Source organism: Agelaius phoeniceus, chromosome 9 (genome assembly GCF_051311805.1).
Source record: "Agelaius phoeniceus isolate bAgePho1 chromosome 9, bAgePho1.hap1, whole genome shotgun sequence".
In the NCBI taxonomy this organism is placed as follows: Eukaryota; Metazoa; Chordata; class Aves; order Passeriformes; family Icteridae; genus Agelaius; species Agelaius phoeniceus.
Window position 1 is genome coordinate 20,062,847 of NC_135273.1, and position 13,684 is coordinate 20,076,530.

Below are 13,684 nucleotides of genomic sequence, written 5' to 3' on the forward strand. Positions count from 1 at the left end.
CTGAGGAGAGTATTGTTTTAAAAGTTATCACAACTAGTCAACCAAAACCCTTGAGTCATCACATTTGTGTTTTGCTACATAGTCTACATCTGCCTCAGTCTGAGGCTTAAAACCGATGAGGGAGAAGTAAGCTGTATATACAGAATCCCTAAGGTTCTGAAATGTTAGGTAATAACAAGTCATTTGTAGCATTTGTTTGAAATAAACATACAAATTACAGAGAATTACTGAAAGACATACCTTGAGTCACACAGCTTTTGCTGTCACTTCTCTACTGAATAAACCACTCCACTCCGGAAATGCTAGTGCTTTCTGTTGAAAACACAAAATATCAACAAGTTGTGTCTCTATGACATATTCCATATATATGTGGCATACAGAAATACTGCTGTTTAATTTGGGTCCATTAATGTCCAAGCAAGGAGTTAAGTTTCCTCTGTAGTTTTCAACATAGCTTCAGATAGAAAGCAAAGCTCAATTATTCTTGAGACTTTGAAAATTAAATGACTTTCACAGTCTAACACCAAGCTGTGAATCTGGGACAGAAGTCCTGAGGTCCTGTATACCACACGTTCCCATCACAGGACACTGGCCGCAAGATGTAATTATTTCTTTTAACACAAATTAAGAATTGTGTTGAATTACCCTGAAAACTCCCTTCATTATCTCCAAGCCACTAAACCAGTCACAGTTTTATTTTGCCATTGCAGCACTTCTATTAGGTGTGAAACTAGTGCTTTCCTCTGGGCTTGCACAGCGTTTTAGGAAACCTATCTGTACACAAGCCTCTGTCTGAGAATGCTTATCAATAGAAACCATATCTATAATAAATCAATAAACATTTAAAATGGGTAACATGGTGCAGCTGAAGTAGGGAGATAAGAGCTTCCACCTAAGGATTATGAATGTGCAACCTCATTGCGTTAAATAGTAACACAGGTTGTGACCTCTGGGGTATTTACAGTACTCTCTTTGTGCTTATACTAGTTAGAGACCATTTCTAAGAAATAAGCACCTTCCTTATTTAGCTGGTGTCTTGGTTGACTGACCCTGATGGGGTGGACAAAGGAAAAGAGACTGAGTATCATTTACGACATGCACTTCATAGTGATGAGAGGATAACAGTGGAAACTACAGGGCAAAGCCTAGGTACTGATTTAGATACTGGACTGCAATGATTAATCTCCTGTGCCAACTCAGTCTGACTGCCATTATTACCCAGAAGCTTGGGGACAGATTTTCCTCCCCTGCATATTAACTAAGGCAATATATGCAAATGCAACAAGCCTTAAAACTATCAGTCATACATCTTGACCTTAGTACATAAATTTGGATATTGCACTGAGACCTTTCCAGCTTTATTGGCTGTAGCAACCATTTTAAAGACATTGCCACGTGCCATTTTATCACAATGCATACAAGAAGTGTACTCAATGTTTTTCTTCCAACAAGAACTTCACTGTAATTGATTTAAGGACACATTCACTAGCAATTCTGATAGAAAAAAATCACAGTCCAAGGTATGTACATCTGTAATCCTGTCAGATACATTCTTGTTTGAAAACCCATATAAGTATGTACGTACATCCGTACATTATTGTTCCCATGCCACACAATTCATTCTGTGAAAATCACCATACTTTGTAGCATCATCATCTGGTGATGTTTGAAGATGCAAATTTAAAGAAATTCCTCTGCCTTCCAGTGGGCATTGAATTTGCCCAAATGTTAGCAGCCATTTATCTATTACTTCATTGCAACTTGAGTCTGTGAAAGGTGCTTGATGGTTATGGAAAATTAACTGCATTTAGTATAGCAAGACTATTAATAGCTTCCTAATACTTCAAAATAATAGATACACGTCCCTTCATGAGTTGGGTACATCAGAAGAGTCATCCCATGCCTCTGTACCCCATGCAATCACATGTATCCCTCTGCATTCCATGCAAATACAGTCTGGGGCAGAACAGCAGTGCAATAAGGACTACTGCAGCAGAGTCAGAAAGAGAAATTCTATATGGTTTGCAGAAAATGTCAGATGTTAATCTGAATACCCTTTTCATAGAAACAAATTACTAGACTAGATGGTAATGGTTTAGAAGAAGAACAATTGTCAAAGACAGAAATTGTGCTACATTGTGTTTTATGAGATAAATCTTCAAAAGTTCATAGAGGAAATTGCAACGCAAAAGCATCACCTTGGTAAAAGAAATGGTGATCTGATGGCTACTGTTGAAATCAACCTTCAGCCTCAAGGTAGGACTCCTACCATTGTTGCCAACATTTTTGATGGAGCAATAATATTTATTAACATGTTGAAATCTGATGCTAGCAACAACACACTTAATGATTATGTTCTGAAAAGTTTTGTCATACCTTTGAGCCAAAGAAGCAGGCCTGTAGGCTAAGCTGTTTGTGCTGGCAGAAGTCTCAAGTCTCAGATGAGAGGCAGGCAAGGAAAGGGAACCAGAAGGTTTTCCAAACCTCTAGCACCAAGCCAGGAACAGCTCTGGGGAAACACAGAACAGGAGTTACATGCTGAACAAGGCCCTCGTGGGTTTATGCATGTGGTACTGGCATCTGAGTTTCCTTCATCTGCAGAACTTGAATAGATTGTGAAGACACAGAGAAATCACTCTAAAAGTAAGTATATGACAACACTGGATTGCATTCCCCTGGGTCCCTAATGGAACATGAAAAGCATATGGTGAAATAGGGAAGATTGTATTGAGTTTTTATTAATTTTAAGCCCACTTCTTTATTTTTCTCCTATCGTTTCTAAATGCTTATAAAGTTGTACATATACCTAAAACACAACAATATGTAGTAAGTAGACATACACCAATTTGAGTTACTATTATTAGGAAAGAAAAAGAACAGTCATCATCATTTAGCCAAAAGTGCATTGGTGATGTGCTACACAACTCTAGAATTTTTACAGAAACTTATTCGACTGCAATTCATTGCTTTACCTTTCAGGAACCCTTAGACAGGAATATAAGCGTATAAAAATAAAAAGTAACTGGGATGTGTTAACAAGATAAATAGTACTGAGATGTCAGGACTCAGATTTTAGGCAAACCACCATCTGCACCGTGCACAGGTCTAGCAGAAATTTTAGATTTTAGTGTCTTTACTGACATCCTAAAACTGTTGTGATCTTCAGGTTTCACCATGAACTTGAGAACTTTTCATAAGTTCTGGGTTATTTTTCTTTACTGTGCTTAGGCAGAGCAATTACAGTAGAGCCTATAAAGACCCAGTGTCACTTCAAATCTTGCTAAGCCCTTAGTCTCACTGACACTCATCAACAGTAGGCCCTACTCCCTAATTATTATAAATTAATGCTGTGTGAAAAAATATTTACTTTACAGCTACATCAGCACACTTCTCTGTGTCTTGTTGTTGTTGCTCCATCTTTGCTGCAGCAGTCAGACACATACCTTAAAGAACCATGGAAATAAGCAACTTGGATGCTGGAACCAGCTGAACAGCTTAAAGCAACTACACGTCCTGGAATGTTCAAATAGATTTCTATCACCTAAATGAAGCATATTTTATTTAATGAACAATACACCAAATCTCTTTGTCTTGTGAACTGAAATTAAACTCATGAGCTTAACCTCAAACTGGATGCATATTAAAATAAATTCCTAGGGATGTATTATCAACAGAAACCTGACCTTTAAAATAATCACCATGTAATCAGTTTCTGTGCAGAAACAGAAGTCAGGGTTTCCCCCTCTCTCTCTTTCTGGCTGTAAAAAGCTGGTCCATATTAATTTAACGTGTGCCTTTGACTTCCCCATCTTTGGAGCTTGTGGCTGTGTGTGGTCTGTTCTCTCTGTAGAGTATGACCAGCAATTCATGTGTGTCTTCTACATTTGTTCAACAGCCATGAGTGGCCCAGAGTATCTCTGCAAAGTAAGGCACATATGGCAATGATTAATGGGGGCTGAGAAGTAAATAAATAAGTTGTGGGGGAGACTTGGAAAGGGCCACAGAATAGAAGAGAACAAAGCATCCCTTGAGTTTGATAATGAATTCATAACTAACTGTAAGAGCAAATGAAGAGATTGTGCCAACACCTAGAAGCAAGAGAAAACAAATTAGGTGGACATGTTATGAACCAAGATTTATAACACAATAAAAATGAAGAATATAATATCTGGAAAGATCATAATAAAAACACCAGCTTCCTGGCAGTTCTGAAACAGGCAGCAGGGCAACTGGACTATTAGAGATAGCATCAAGCAGTGGATAGAAATCAAGGGGAGAGAAAGAAAAATGGTATCCCTTATATTAACCTATAGAGTTCTGGGTTGTTACTTTGCAGATTGCACCTTTCATCAGTAAATACCTACAAATTGTATGTGAGATATATGCATGAGACCATAGAGCTGCACACAGAAATATCTATTGGGATATGAATGTCATAGCTGACAAGATACATAGGATTCAGGATAACTTTTGTGTTGATACTTGAGTATTGTCTCTTTCTCCAGGGTCAGGCTAGAAGGATCTGAACTTGCTCAAGATACCAGCAGCCTTATAATGAAAATATGGGACAAAAGAATACAATAGCCTGGGCCAAACACTGGGGTCAGGAGTCTTCAAGTTGCCTTGACCATGGTATTTTTCTTCCTGCCATGCTCCTTTTTCATTTCTTCGCAGATGTCATTTTTATCGGTGAAATGAAAGGGGGAAATGATGAGATTTCATAACTGTTGGGTTTACTTGCCATGCTGCAAATAGTGCAGTACAGCCCAGACTTATGGCACTACCATCCCACACAGCCACCTCAAGTCTAGAAAAAAAATCATGGGAACTGCAAAGCAGCAATCAATCCTAAGGACTCTACTCTAGGGGCCACTGAGGGTTGCTGGCCTGTCTCTGGGCTTCCTCAAAACAGAAGTGATTATTCTCAAAATACCTCTTCTTCAATGGAGATCAGATTATGATCAATGTTTGACCAGACCAAGTGTGAAACACTGGGTAATTTCCTGCTGATTCCACAATTTTCTATCATGGGGGCACAAGGCACCATTCAGACACTCATGCAATGCACTGAAGAGTCTCAAGAGAGATGGAATCATAAACCTCTCTGAAGCAGGCTGCCTTCTTAAGGAGCAAAACTTAACAAACCTGAAACAAGCAAGCAAGCTTTCACATAACTTAGGTTTTCACTTTTTTTTTTCTGCTAACCAATCTCTATACACCAATGTCTATGAGTAATATATATTACAGGTAAAGTTCTCAATACATCATAGCCTACACCACTTCACCATCTCTGCTACTGGCTGTCATAAGAAGGATGAGGCCAGTTCCAGGATTTGAGGCATTCAACTTAAGTGTATTTCATCCACCATGTGCAGCTTTCCTAATGGTTAGCTGAGAAGGAGACTGTCAATCATCTGACCATGTGCAATGATCAATTCAGATAGGGAAGAATATAAAAGGAAATAGTCAAAGTAAGAGCTGTTTTCTAGGGCTTTTTTCTATTAACATTTTCAATTAGCTGTATGTTTTTACATCTTTGGCTCCTCTAGTTAAGTCTGAGCATGATACCACAGAAATAATGTCTTAATGCATAGGATAATGATTAGAAGAGCAATACATACTACATACTTGTGTAAATATATTCTCAGGTCACTGCTAGGCTGATAAAACATTCATATGCTGCTCCTTGGTTCTGTGACATGAGCAGAGCTCCTTTACTGAATTATGATACTGCATTAATTCACTCCAGGTCCAGCTGTTAGGCAGCACAGCTATCGTTCCATTTGGATGTCATGAGCTTTGCACATGTAATAAATCACTGTGACAGCAGAGGGATTTATGTGAACAATTCCTCATACATTTATACAAATTCATACACCTATCAAAGGCTGTCTTGTTTTGCAGCTCATTTCAAATACCACCTGCAAAAGCCTGCAAGGTTTCAGGATCTGACATGTTCATTGAGTCAATTTATGAAATGAGAAATTCAGTAGGACCAAAGACTCACAGGACCTTTTGGAGAAATGTTGAATATGGACACTCGTTACTTCCTTATTACTCGTTGTTACTCTATAGAGCCCCAAAACATTCTGTAGGCTCATGTATTCAAATCAAAGTTATAGTAATCTATGCATACTTAACTGTCCTCACATTTTAGGGCATTCACCATGTCCCAGATGCACTGGCATCGCAGTTTCAAGCAAGCAGTAAACCAAATATATATTTAGCAAAGCTGATACACAGAAGAAAGAAATACCTTCTGGCCCAGAGTTATGCTGAACAAAAGGGACAAGTCAGGATTCTCAGAAAAGCTCAGGGCACTGGACACACAACTCCCATTAAAAATGGGTTAAGTGACTTCATGGTTTTTTTTTAAATACTAGCTGCAGTTATTCAAAGAACACACCAGTTAATATATTTGGATGCCATTACTCTGGTTAATAAAAATAGGAGCCTAAATCAGACTCCTGAAGCCATAGTGAGGCATTGAAGTGTCCTGGTTTGTAAAAGTGCTGAATACCAGCCCCTCCCACTGACTCAATGAATGTGCTCAGCACCTTTCTAGCAAATCAGGCTCAATTTAGAGCATGAAGCTGACATGAAGCTATTAATCAGCCAAGTCTCAAAGCAAAAACAATTCATCAGGGGAAGCAAGGCATAGAGAAAAATTAAGACTACAGAGAAGAGTGAAGAGATTGCTCTACAAAGTCAGCTTTAGATTGCTACAAGAGATTTTTCTTCAGAAGTTTGACATTATTAATTAACATAAAACAGTTCCACAAACAGAAACTCTTTGCTTGAGTCTGCTTCAACAACAGCAACACCAGTTTCATATAATGCATCCCCAGAGATTTGTACTAAATCAAGTTGACAAGAAAATCAAGACAGAAACCATGCAGAAGAGCTTTGAAAAATAAATCAAAAAGGCGATGCTGATTCTGCAGCATAGCTCTGTGCACAGATAAGTCAGCTTTCTCCAAAGTCATCTCAGATTGTTGCTAGGGCATGTGAAAATGTACAGAGGCAGGATAGGAGCAATGTAGACATTACACATCATCATGGATATGGAGAAGAAATTACCTTCACTTACATGAATTCTATTGTAACTACTTCAGCATTATTACTGTTTCAGCACAACCAGGATTGGGCCCCTGTTGTTGAATATATCATGTTCCTCTAAAATGTTTGAACTACCACTAAATTAATTTCATGATCACTTGATACAGGTTTCCCCAAACAATGTCTCTTCTGATTGATTGCACAGATTTTGCAGTTTTCTTTGCACAGATATGTTTTCCACTTAGGGATTTTCCTATCTTGTCTTGATATGGTTTTATAAAAGCGTAAACTATTGGTCTCTTTCCAGAGACACATGGCAGCCAAAAAGCTTTCTTAATGTGTCCCTTGAGAAGTCTCTAGGGCAGAGGAGTCCCACATGCAATAGATCTACTAGAAAATTCTCTGTCATACCATGCCCTGGTCTCTGTTACTAGTGCTGGGAGTTTAACCATGTATGAAAGAAGATCTATTCCACAAATGTCAAAGCTCTGGTGCATCCTGATGGGTGTGAAAGACACGAAAATTCAGAAAGATTCAATGTTACTCTGAGTTAGATGGCATGTTAAGGCCTGAAGTTTATGAGATATTTAAGTCACCAAAACCCTTCAGGTCATTGGCAGGATCAGTGATTCTGGCCTACATATTTTGGTAGACACATCCTCCTCCACCATTAATTTAATACAATCTTGTTTTGACAAATATGCGCTTCAAACATTTTATTATTTCCTGACATATTTTTCACAAAGCTCTACATATGTTTTGCACCTAATATTCATTATTTTAGGCAGCTTTCACCCCAGAGTGCTTGCACCCCATATTCCCAAGACAAGAAATTGAGTGACTAAGGGAAAAACGTATGAAAGAAGGTGGCATGAATAACAATGAAGATGGGTGTGCTCACATAAATCAGAAGTCACCATGGTCACAGATGGCCTCCAGCGTCAAGTCTGCCAGGTGACAGTGATTTGTAGGCAGTGCAGCAAAGACAGGCCTTGAAGGGGGTTTTTGGAAGACACTCAGGGGGTAGTTGAAGTTTGGCAAAAAATTTTACAGGAGAAGGCATCTAAATGGAAAAATGCAGACAATAAGGAGATAAATGTTAGTGGAATAAAGCAAAGGCACATAAAATCAGGTATTGCATTAAATAGTGAAGGAAGTCTTAGCAATGAAACAGAAACTGCTCCTTTGGCTTTGTTACAAGTACCAAAGCTGGTATTTTTTTAAATGAAACATGATTTTCTGTTTGGTTTTATTTGTTCAGCTTATATTAGCAGGCTTGTTGGGTCTTCTTCCACTTGGAAAAAATAGTGACAACTCATGTTCTGAAAATATTAAGAACTTTCACTGGAACGTTGGTGAAAGGCTAAGTCTATTAGTATATTGTTAAGAAACAAGGTACACACAAAATCAATCTGACATAGCAAACACAACTTTGCATCCCTGCTCACCTATATCACGTTTGGTAGCTTTTTCTGAATCATAACTATTTGTAATTTTACTAGTAAAATCTTTGAGGGCAAATTTTGTAAGCAAAGGTAATAGTAATAGCTCTTCCTAAATTACCTGATGCAGGTGAGAAAAACCAGACAAGCTTCTGTACTATCAGTTTCCTAAGCCTTTGACAGAAACACTTCATCATTCCCTGTAGATTTACCTTCTCTGACCCTCTGACACAAACATCTGAATATGCCACTGAACTTGTTAGTAACATAACTACAGAGAATAGCACAGTCTTGAGTAAGACATGGACATGTTCAGACAAAGAACAAAGTGAGGAGTCCAAATAAGCATCGTTCTAGAACAAATTTGCAAACTTGGATTAGGTCCTGACAGAGTCCATGGCTTTCATTGGCATCTGGGAGTGATTGAAGGAGGGAGCACTTGCAAAGACCATTCAATTATTAAAGATCTTGAAAACCATTATTAAATTTCTCTGTATATCAGAAGAGAAAGAGGAGGGCAAAAAAACCCCGCAAACCCAAAACTATTCACCAATTTCCTTAAATTTCTAGGAAAACAGAGAGAAATTTCACACCTTCCTTATAGTGACGTGTAGTGAGGGCAAGCAGCCAGACATAAAGCATTACAGATTTAGGAGCCATGCACTGGCCCATTGACTTGTTTCAGTGTTAGTTATGCTAATAAACAGAACCAGCTCTTTCTTTGCAAGAGAAAGATTCTGGGCATGTATCTGACTTTGGAATGTGGCTGTTTAGAGACTGAATGGAGTGCTACTGTTCAAAGAAAAAAATTCAAACAAGCTCATTGTACTTGAAATGTACACAACTGTACCAGGTTACTGAAGAAAACCCCAACAACAAACTGAAACAAAGTGCCTAACCATTAGTGACCTGGTTAGAAGGACTCTCTCTAACAGGTATCTGGTGTTGTTACTTAATGACCAAGCCTAACTTCAGGACTTTTCATGTAGGGATGAGCTACAGATCATTGCATTGGTCCGTTGCAAGTGGGAGGAAGCAGGAGTTCCCCAGGAGGGTGCCAAGCCACAGGCTACTCTCCATATCCAGGGGACAGAGCAGGAATGTAGGGAACACACAAGATCCTTCTTCCACTTGGTGTGTCCAGACCGATGCTGAGCACTTCACAAATGCTGTGCAAGGTTCATAGACAAGCTGGAACAAGACCAAAACTTCTCATGCAATCCACCTCCCTCAGCTATTTTGAGTTTGTGTCAAACAGAAGTTTGGACATGGCTAATGCGTTTTCCAATTGTAGACCATAAAATCCAGAGATCATTTGAGAGCAGAGTTATTTTATTGGGATCAAAAAGCAGCTAATGTCATGGTTCATAACGTCCACAAAATCCTGACCCAAATCTCACCAAAGGCTTACAAAATTCAAATGTCACTTTCTTGGCCTATCTCTGACGGAGAGAAGGAAATTAAAGCCATCTAAACCATATGAAAAGTCTTGGCAAACCAGTTCTGTTACTTCATGAAAAGGTCTGGACACAGTTGCAGAATGTGTGTTTATCCAAAGCTACTAAGCCATGAAAAGGTGGGGCAGTCACTAGCAGAAGTACATTTAGTGGGAGGTGTTATGCAGTATGGTGATAGTATCATTTAGTATATTATGTTATATTATTACTATTAATATTATTGTATTATTATTTAACATTTCTAGCAACATATCAGACTAGTCTAATAATTCATATTTCTGCTCTCTAATCTGTTAAAGCTCATCAGTAAATCAGAAAATTATGATTAATTCTGAAAGTACTGCTGCTCTACTTCCTCAAAAGCACATTTTTAAACCAAATTCTCTGCACATCATCATATTTATACAGTAGAGATAATTTCCATTAGAAACATAAATAAGATGGAATTCTCCACTAACAAAATAGCTGTATGTTAAGACCTCCGATCATGAAACTCAAGACATGGTTTGAGCTGCAGGCCAGCATATGCATGTGGAATTAAAACTGTAACCAAATGTGATTATAGCTTTATTTTGCAAAAAGCATAATAGCCTCTCTTTCTCAAAAACTGTATACGAGGATAATTCAATGTCTGTGTTTTCCAAAAATGGGTGTTGGTGACTAAGGTCTTTTACAACACTCATAGCTTTCCATAAAGTATTAAAATGAGAGATGTTTATATAAAGCTGACACCCTGAATGTACTAATCAAGTATCTTTGTGACATAAATGTCAAATAAATTAAATCTGGTGAGGTAGAAACGTGTCCTGTAGCATTTTTTACATGACATTAGGAATGCAGTAGCATGGTAGTTCAGAACAGAGCTGTACTATGTAAGGAAAAGCAGCAAGGATAAGGAGGAGAGCAGCAACAAGAGTTAAAATTGTTTTAAGTGATTGCTGACTGCAGGTGCCCAATTTGAATTTTCTTGTGTCTGTACTTTTTCCCTCACAAGTGCTGAATGTCTGCAGTATGCAGCATTTTTGAAAACAGTTTTTAAGTTATGTGGAGCTCAATTTAAATATATCAGGGATAAGGATTCATTCAAATGTTTGCTTTCTTTTCTTCCAACTCTAACAATAGTGGAGCCATTTTCAGCAATTTCTTTCATTTTTCTGACAAAGAAAAAATTACTTAGTTGGAGCTCAATGATATTCTGGTTTCCCTGATGATGTAACTAAATAGCTTTAAAACAAAGCAAGGATAGGTTCAGCACAGCTAACATGGAATGGGAAAATGAAGCTGATCTGTCACTGCCTTCTGGGTGACAACAGGAAAGACCTTCTCTGATTCAGCTCCTGCCTCTGCATAGTGCTGGTTGAAATTTATTCCACCTTCATAAAAATTGGGTGGACATGTTTTTTCTTCTCTCCACCCCTCCATGGCTAAAGCTTCTCACACAGTATTCTGTTGACAGATTCTTCTGTTTCAAGGCAGCTGCTAAAGCATGCCTTAGGAATTAATTTCTCTTAGCATCAAAAGCCCTGGCTGGTGGTGTCAGAGGGCAGTATTTCCTTGCCACAGCCTTCGGGTCACTTTACATAAAGCTGTAGCATAAGGAAAATACTGAAGTTTCCCCAGAGGTGGCATTTGATCACAAAGCAGAGTGTATGTCTCAGAGAACCATCTTTGGATTTATGGTAAATGCAGAGAAAAACCTAGAAAAAACAGTGCTAACATATTTTCACCTAGTCATGTTTGAAATTAATGTTAAAGTTATATATCAAAGGCAAAGTCATCCAGTAGCACATTACCACACCCCCTTATCTTCCAGATGCATAACTTGTTTTCACTCAGATAATTACTACACAAAGACTGTAAGTCTGTCAAATGTAATAGGAGTGGGACAGGGGGTTGTTATACAATGTTTTTATATCCCAAATAACACCTAAAGACTGGACTGTATAGGTGAAAGAGTAATTGTTTTTAGCTGTTCTATCTTGCACATGACTTCTCACAATAAGCACAACCTTCCTTTACATGTAATTGCAACAAAGGACAAATCTATTTGCTTTCTGCTGATTCACACTTAGCACTGCATCCAACAAAAATCTTACTGTCCAACTGCTGGCTTGTAACAAATGCAAGTTTGCACAAAGTTTATGTGAATTTCCCAACCTGAATGAGAGCAGCAGGACTTGAATGAACTTTCACAATCTGTGTCAGAACCAGCACAGGAAGGAAACTATCTCCCAAGTCAGTGCATCTCTGGTGTGATGTTGATGCTGCAGCACCAGTTCTGGAGGGGAGGCTGCACAGTGGAGGCTCAAGCGCATCTAAGTGGATGGTACTGGTCTGGAATAATCTGGGTTTTCCTCTTAGTGAATGCTTCTTGCAGCTACTCAGAGGTCTACTACATGTCACAGCTTCTAGTGCTCTGGCCAACAGAGATACCAGAGATCTCCCCTCCAACAGAAATGTTACAGTCCAGTGTCTTCCAGACAACACCAACCAAATCCTAGGGACTCTAAATCTCTATCCCATTGAGAGCTGTACTATTTATAGATCCTCTAGGAATCAGTCCACATAGAAGCAACCTCAGCAGTAATTAAAGTCATAGTAGAGATGCCATGAATTTTTCCACTACCATTTATATAATTTTGCTAATAAATACATCCAATCTCAGCTTAAAATCATCTGAAGATTTCAAAGCAGTAAATCACTGCAGCATGAGACTGCTGGCATTGATGAAGAGGTGTCAGCCAAATCTCTTTTATGGGAATTCCAGAGACCAAATCTCTTCCTATTGCAGAGTGTCCCAGGAGACTGCAGAGAATGGCTTTTCACAGCAAAGATGACCCTGGATCTGCTCAACAATGGTAAGAGTTCAAACCATATGCAATTTGTCCTGTGTTGCCTTTAGCAACACTGATATGAAAATAATGATAGATACCCTGGTGATAATAACTCCTGGCATCCTAGCTGGGCTGTTTTAAAAGAGAAACAAGCCTTTCTCTTACGCTAGCACAGACACAGCTCAAAATAAAGGCTGCAAAAGCAATACCTACCTGCCTTTGAAATAGATGTGCTGGGAGCTTGCCTGTACTGCTGCTGTGTGTTCCTGCAGCAACATTAGCCAAACGTTGCCTCACTCTGCTTCAGCTGCCTGGCTCTGGAAACGGGGCAGCGTTTGTGCAGCAATGCCATCTGCTCCCTTCCAGTCATGAAGGATGTTGAGGATAAGCTAGCAGGAGTGGTGATTCACTGCATTCCTCCCACCACCAACAGTGACCTGTTGTCACTGACTTGCATCTTGGTTACAGCCAAGTCTTTCTGCTCCATGCTCATTTCTCTTCCATAGTTCAGAGGAAGCAGAATGGGATGAAAACTACTGCCCTAATGACCTTCAAGATGGACCTCGCCTGGCACAGCATCTCTCAAATGAAGCCACCAGAAACATTCTGCAAGGCCAGTACAGTTTCAAGTAAATGCTAATGTTGTCAGGATTCCATACACTGTGCACTTTCTATAGCCACATGTGCTGTCACTAGCATGGATTGATCTACATTACTAGTGTTTTATAAGTTTACAGAGATCAAATACCAGAAAATGTGCGAGCATCATATTACAGTTTACTACCACAATAATTTTGTGGCTTGCACTGAGTCATTTTACTACTGGCTTTCCAAGCAAAGTCTACAGAAACATGAAAGAATTTTCTATGCTTAAGTAAATGCTGTTTAAGGA

At 38.9% G+C, this 13,684-nt stretch overlaps 1 long non-coding RNA gene across 1 annotated transcript; it reads right to left on the reverse strand.

Moving 5' to 3' along the window:
- Positions 1-239: 239 nt before the first annotated feature.
- LOC143694773 (uncharacterized) lies at positions 240-13,145 on the reverse strand. Its single transcript, XR_013183471.1, has 4 exons — positions 13,006-13,145; positions 7,961-8,122; positions 2,377-2,509; positions 240-312 (listed from the first exon to the last, which is right to left on the reverse strand). It is a non-coding gene; the product is annotated as an uncharacterized LOC143694773 (long non-coding RNA).
- Between the last annotated feature and the right edge of the window lie 539 nt (positions 13,146-13,684).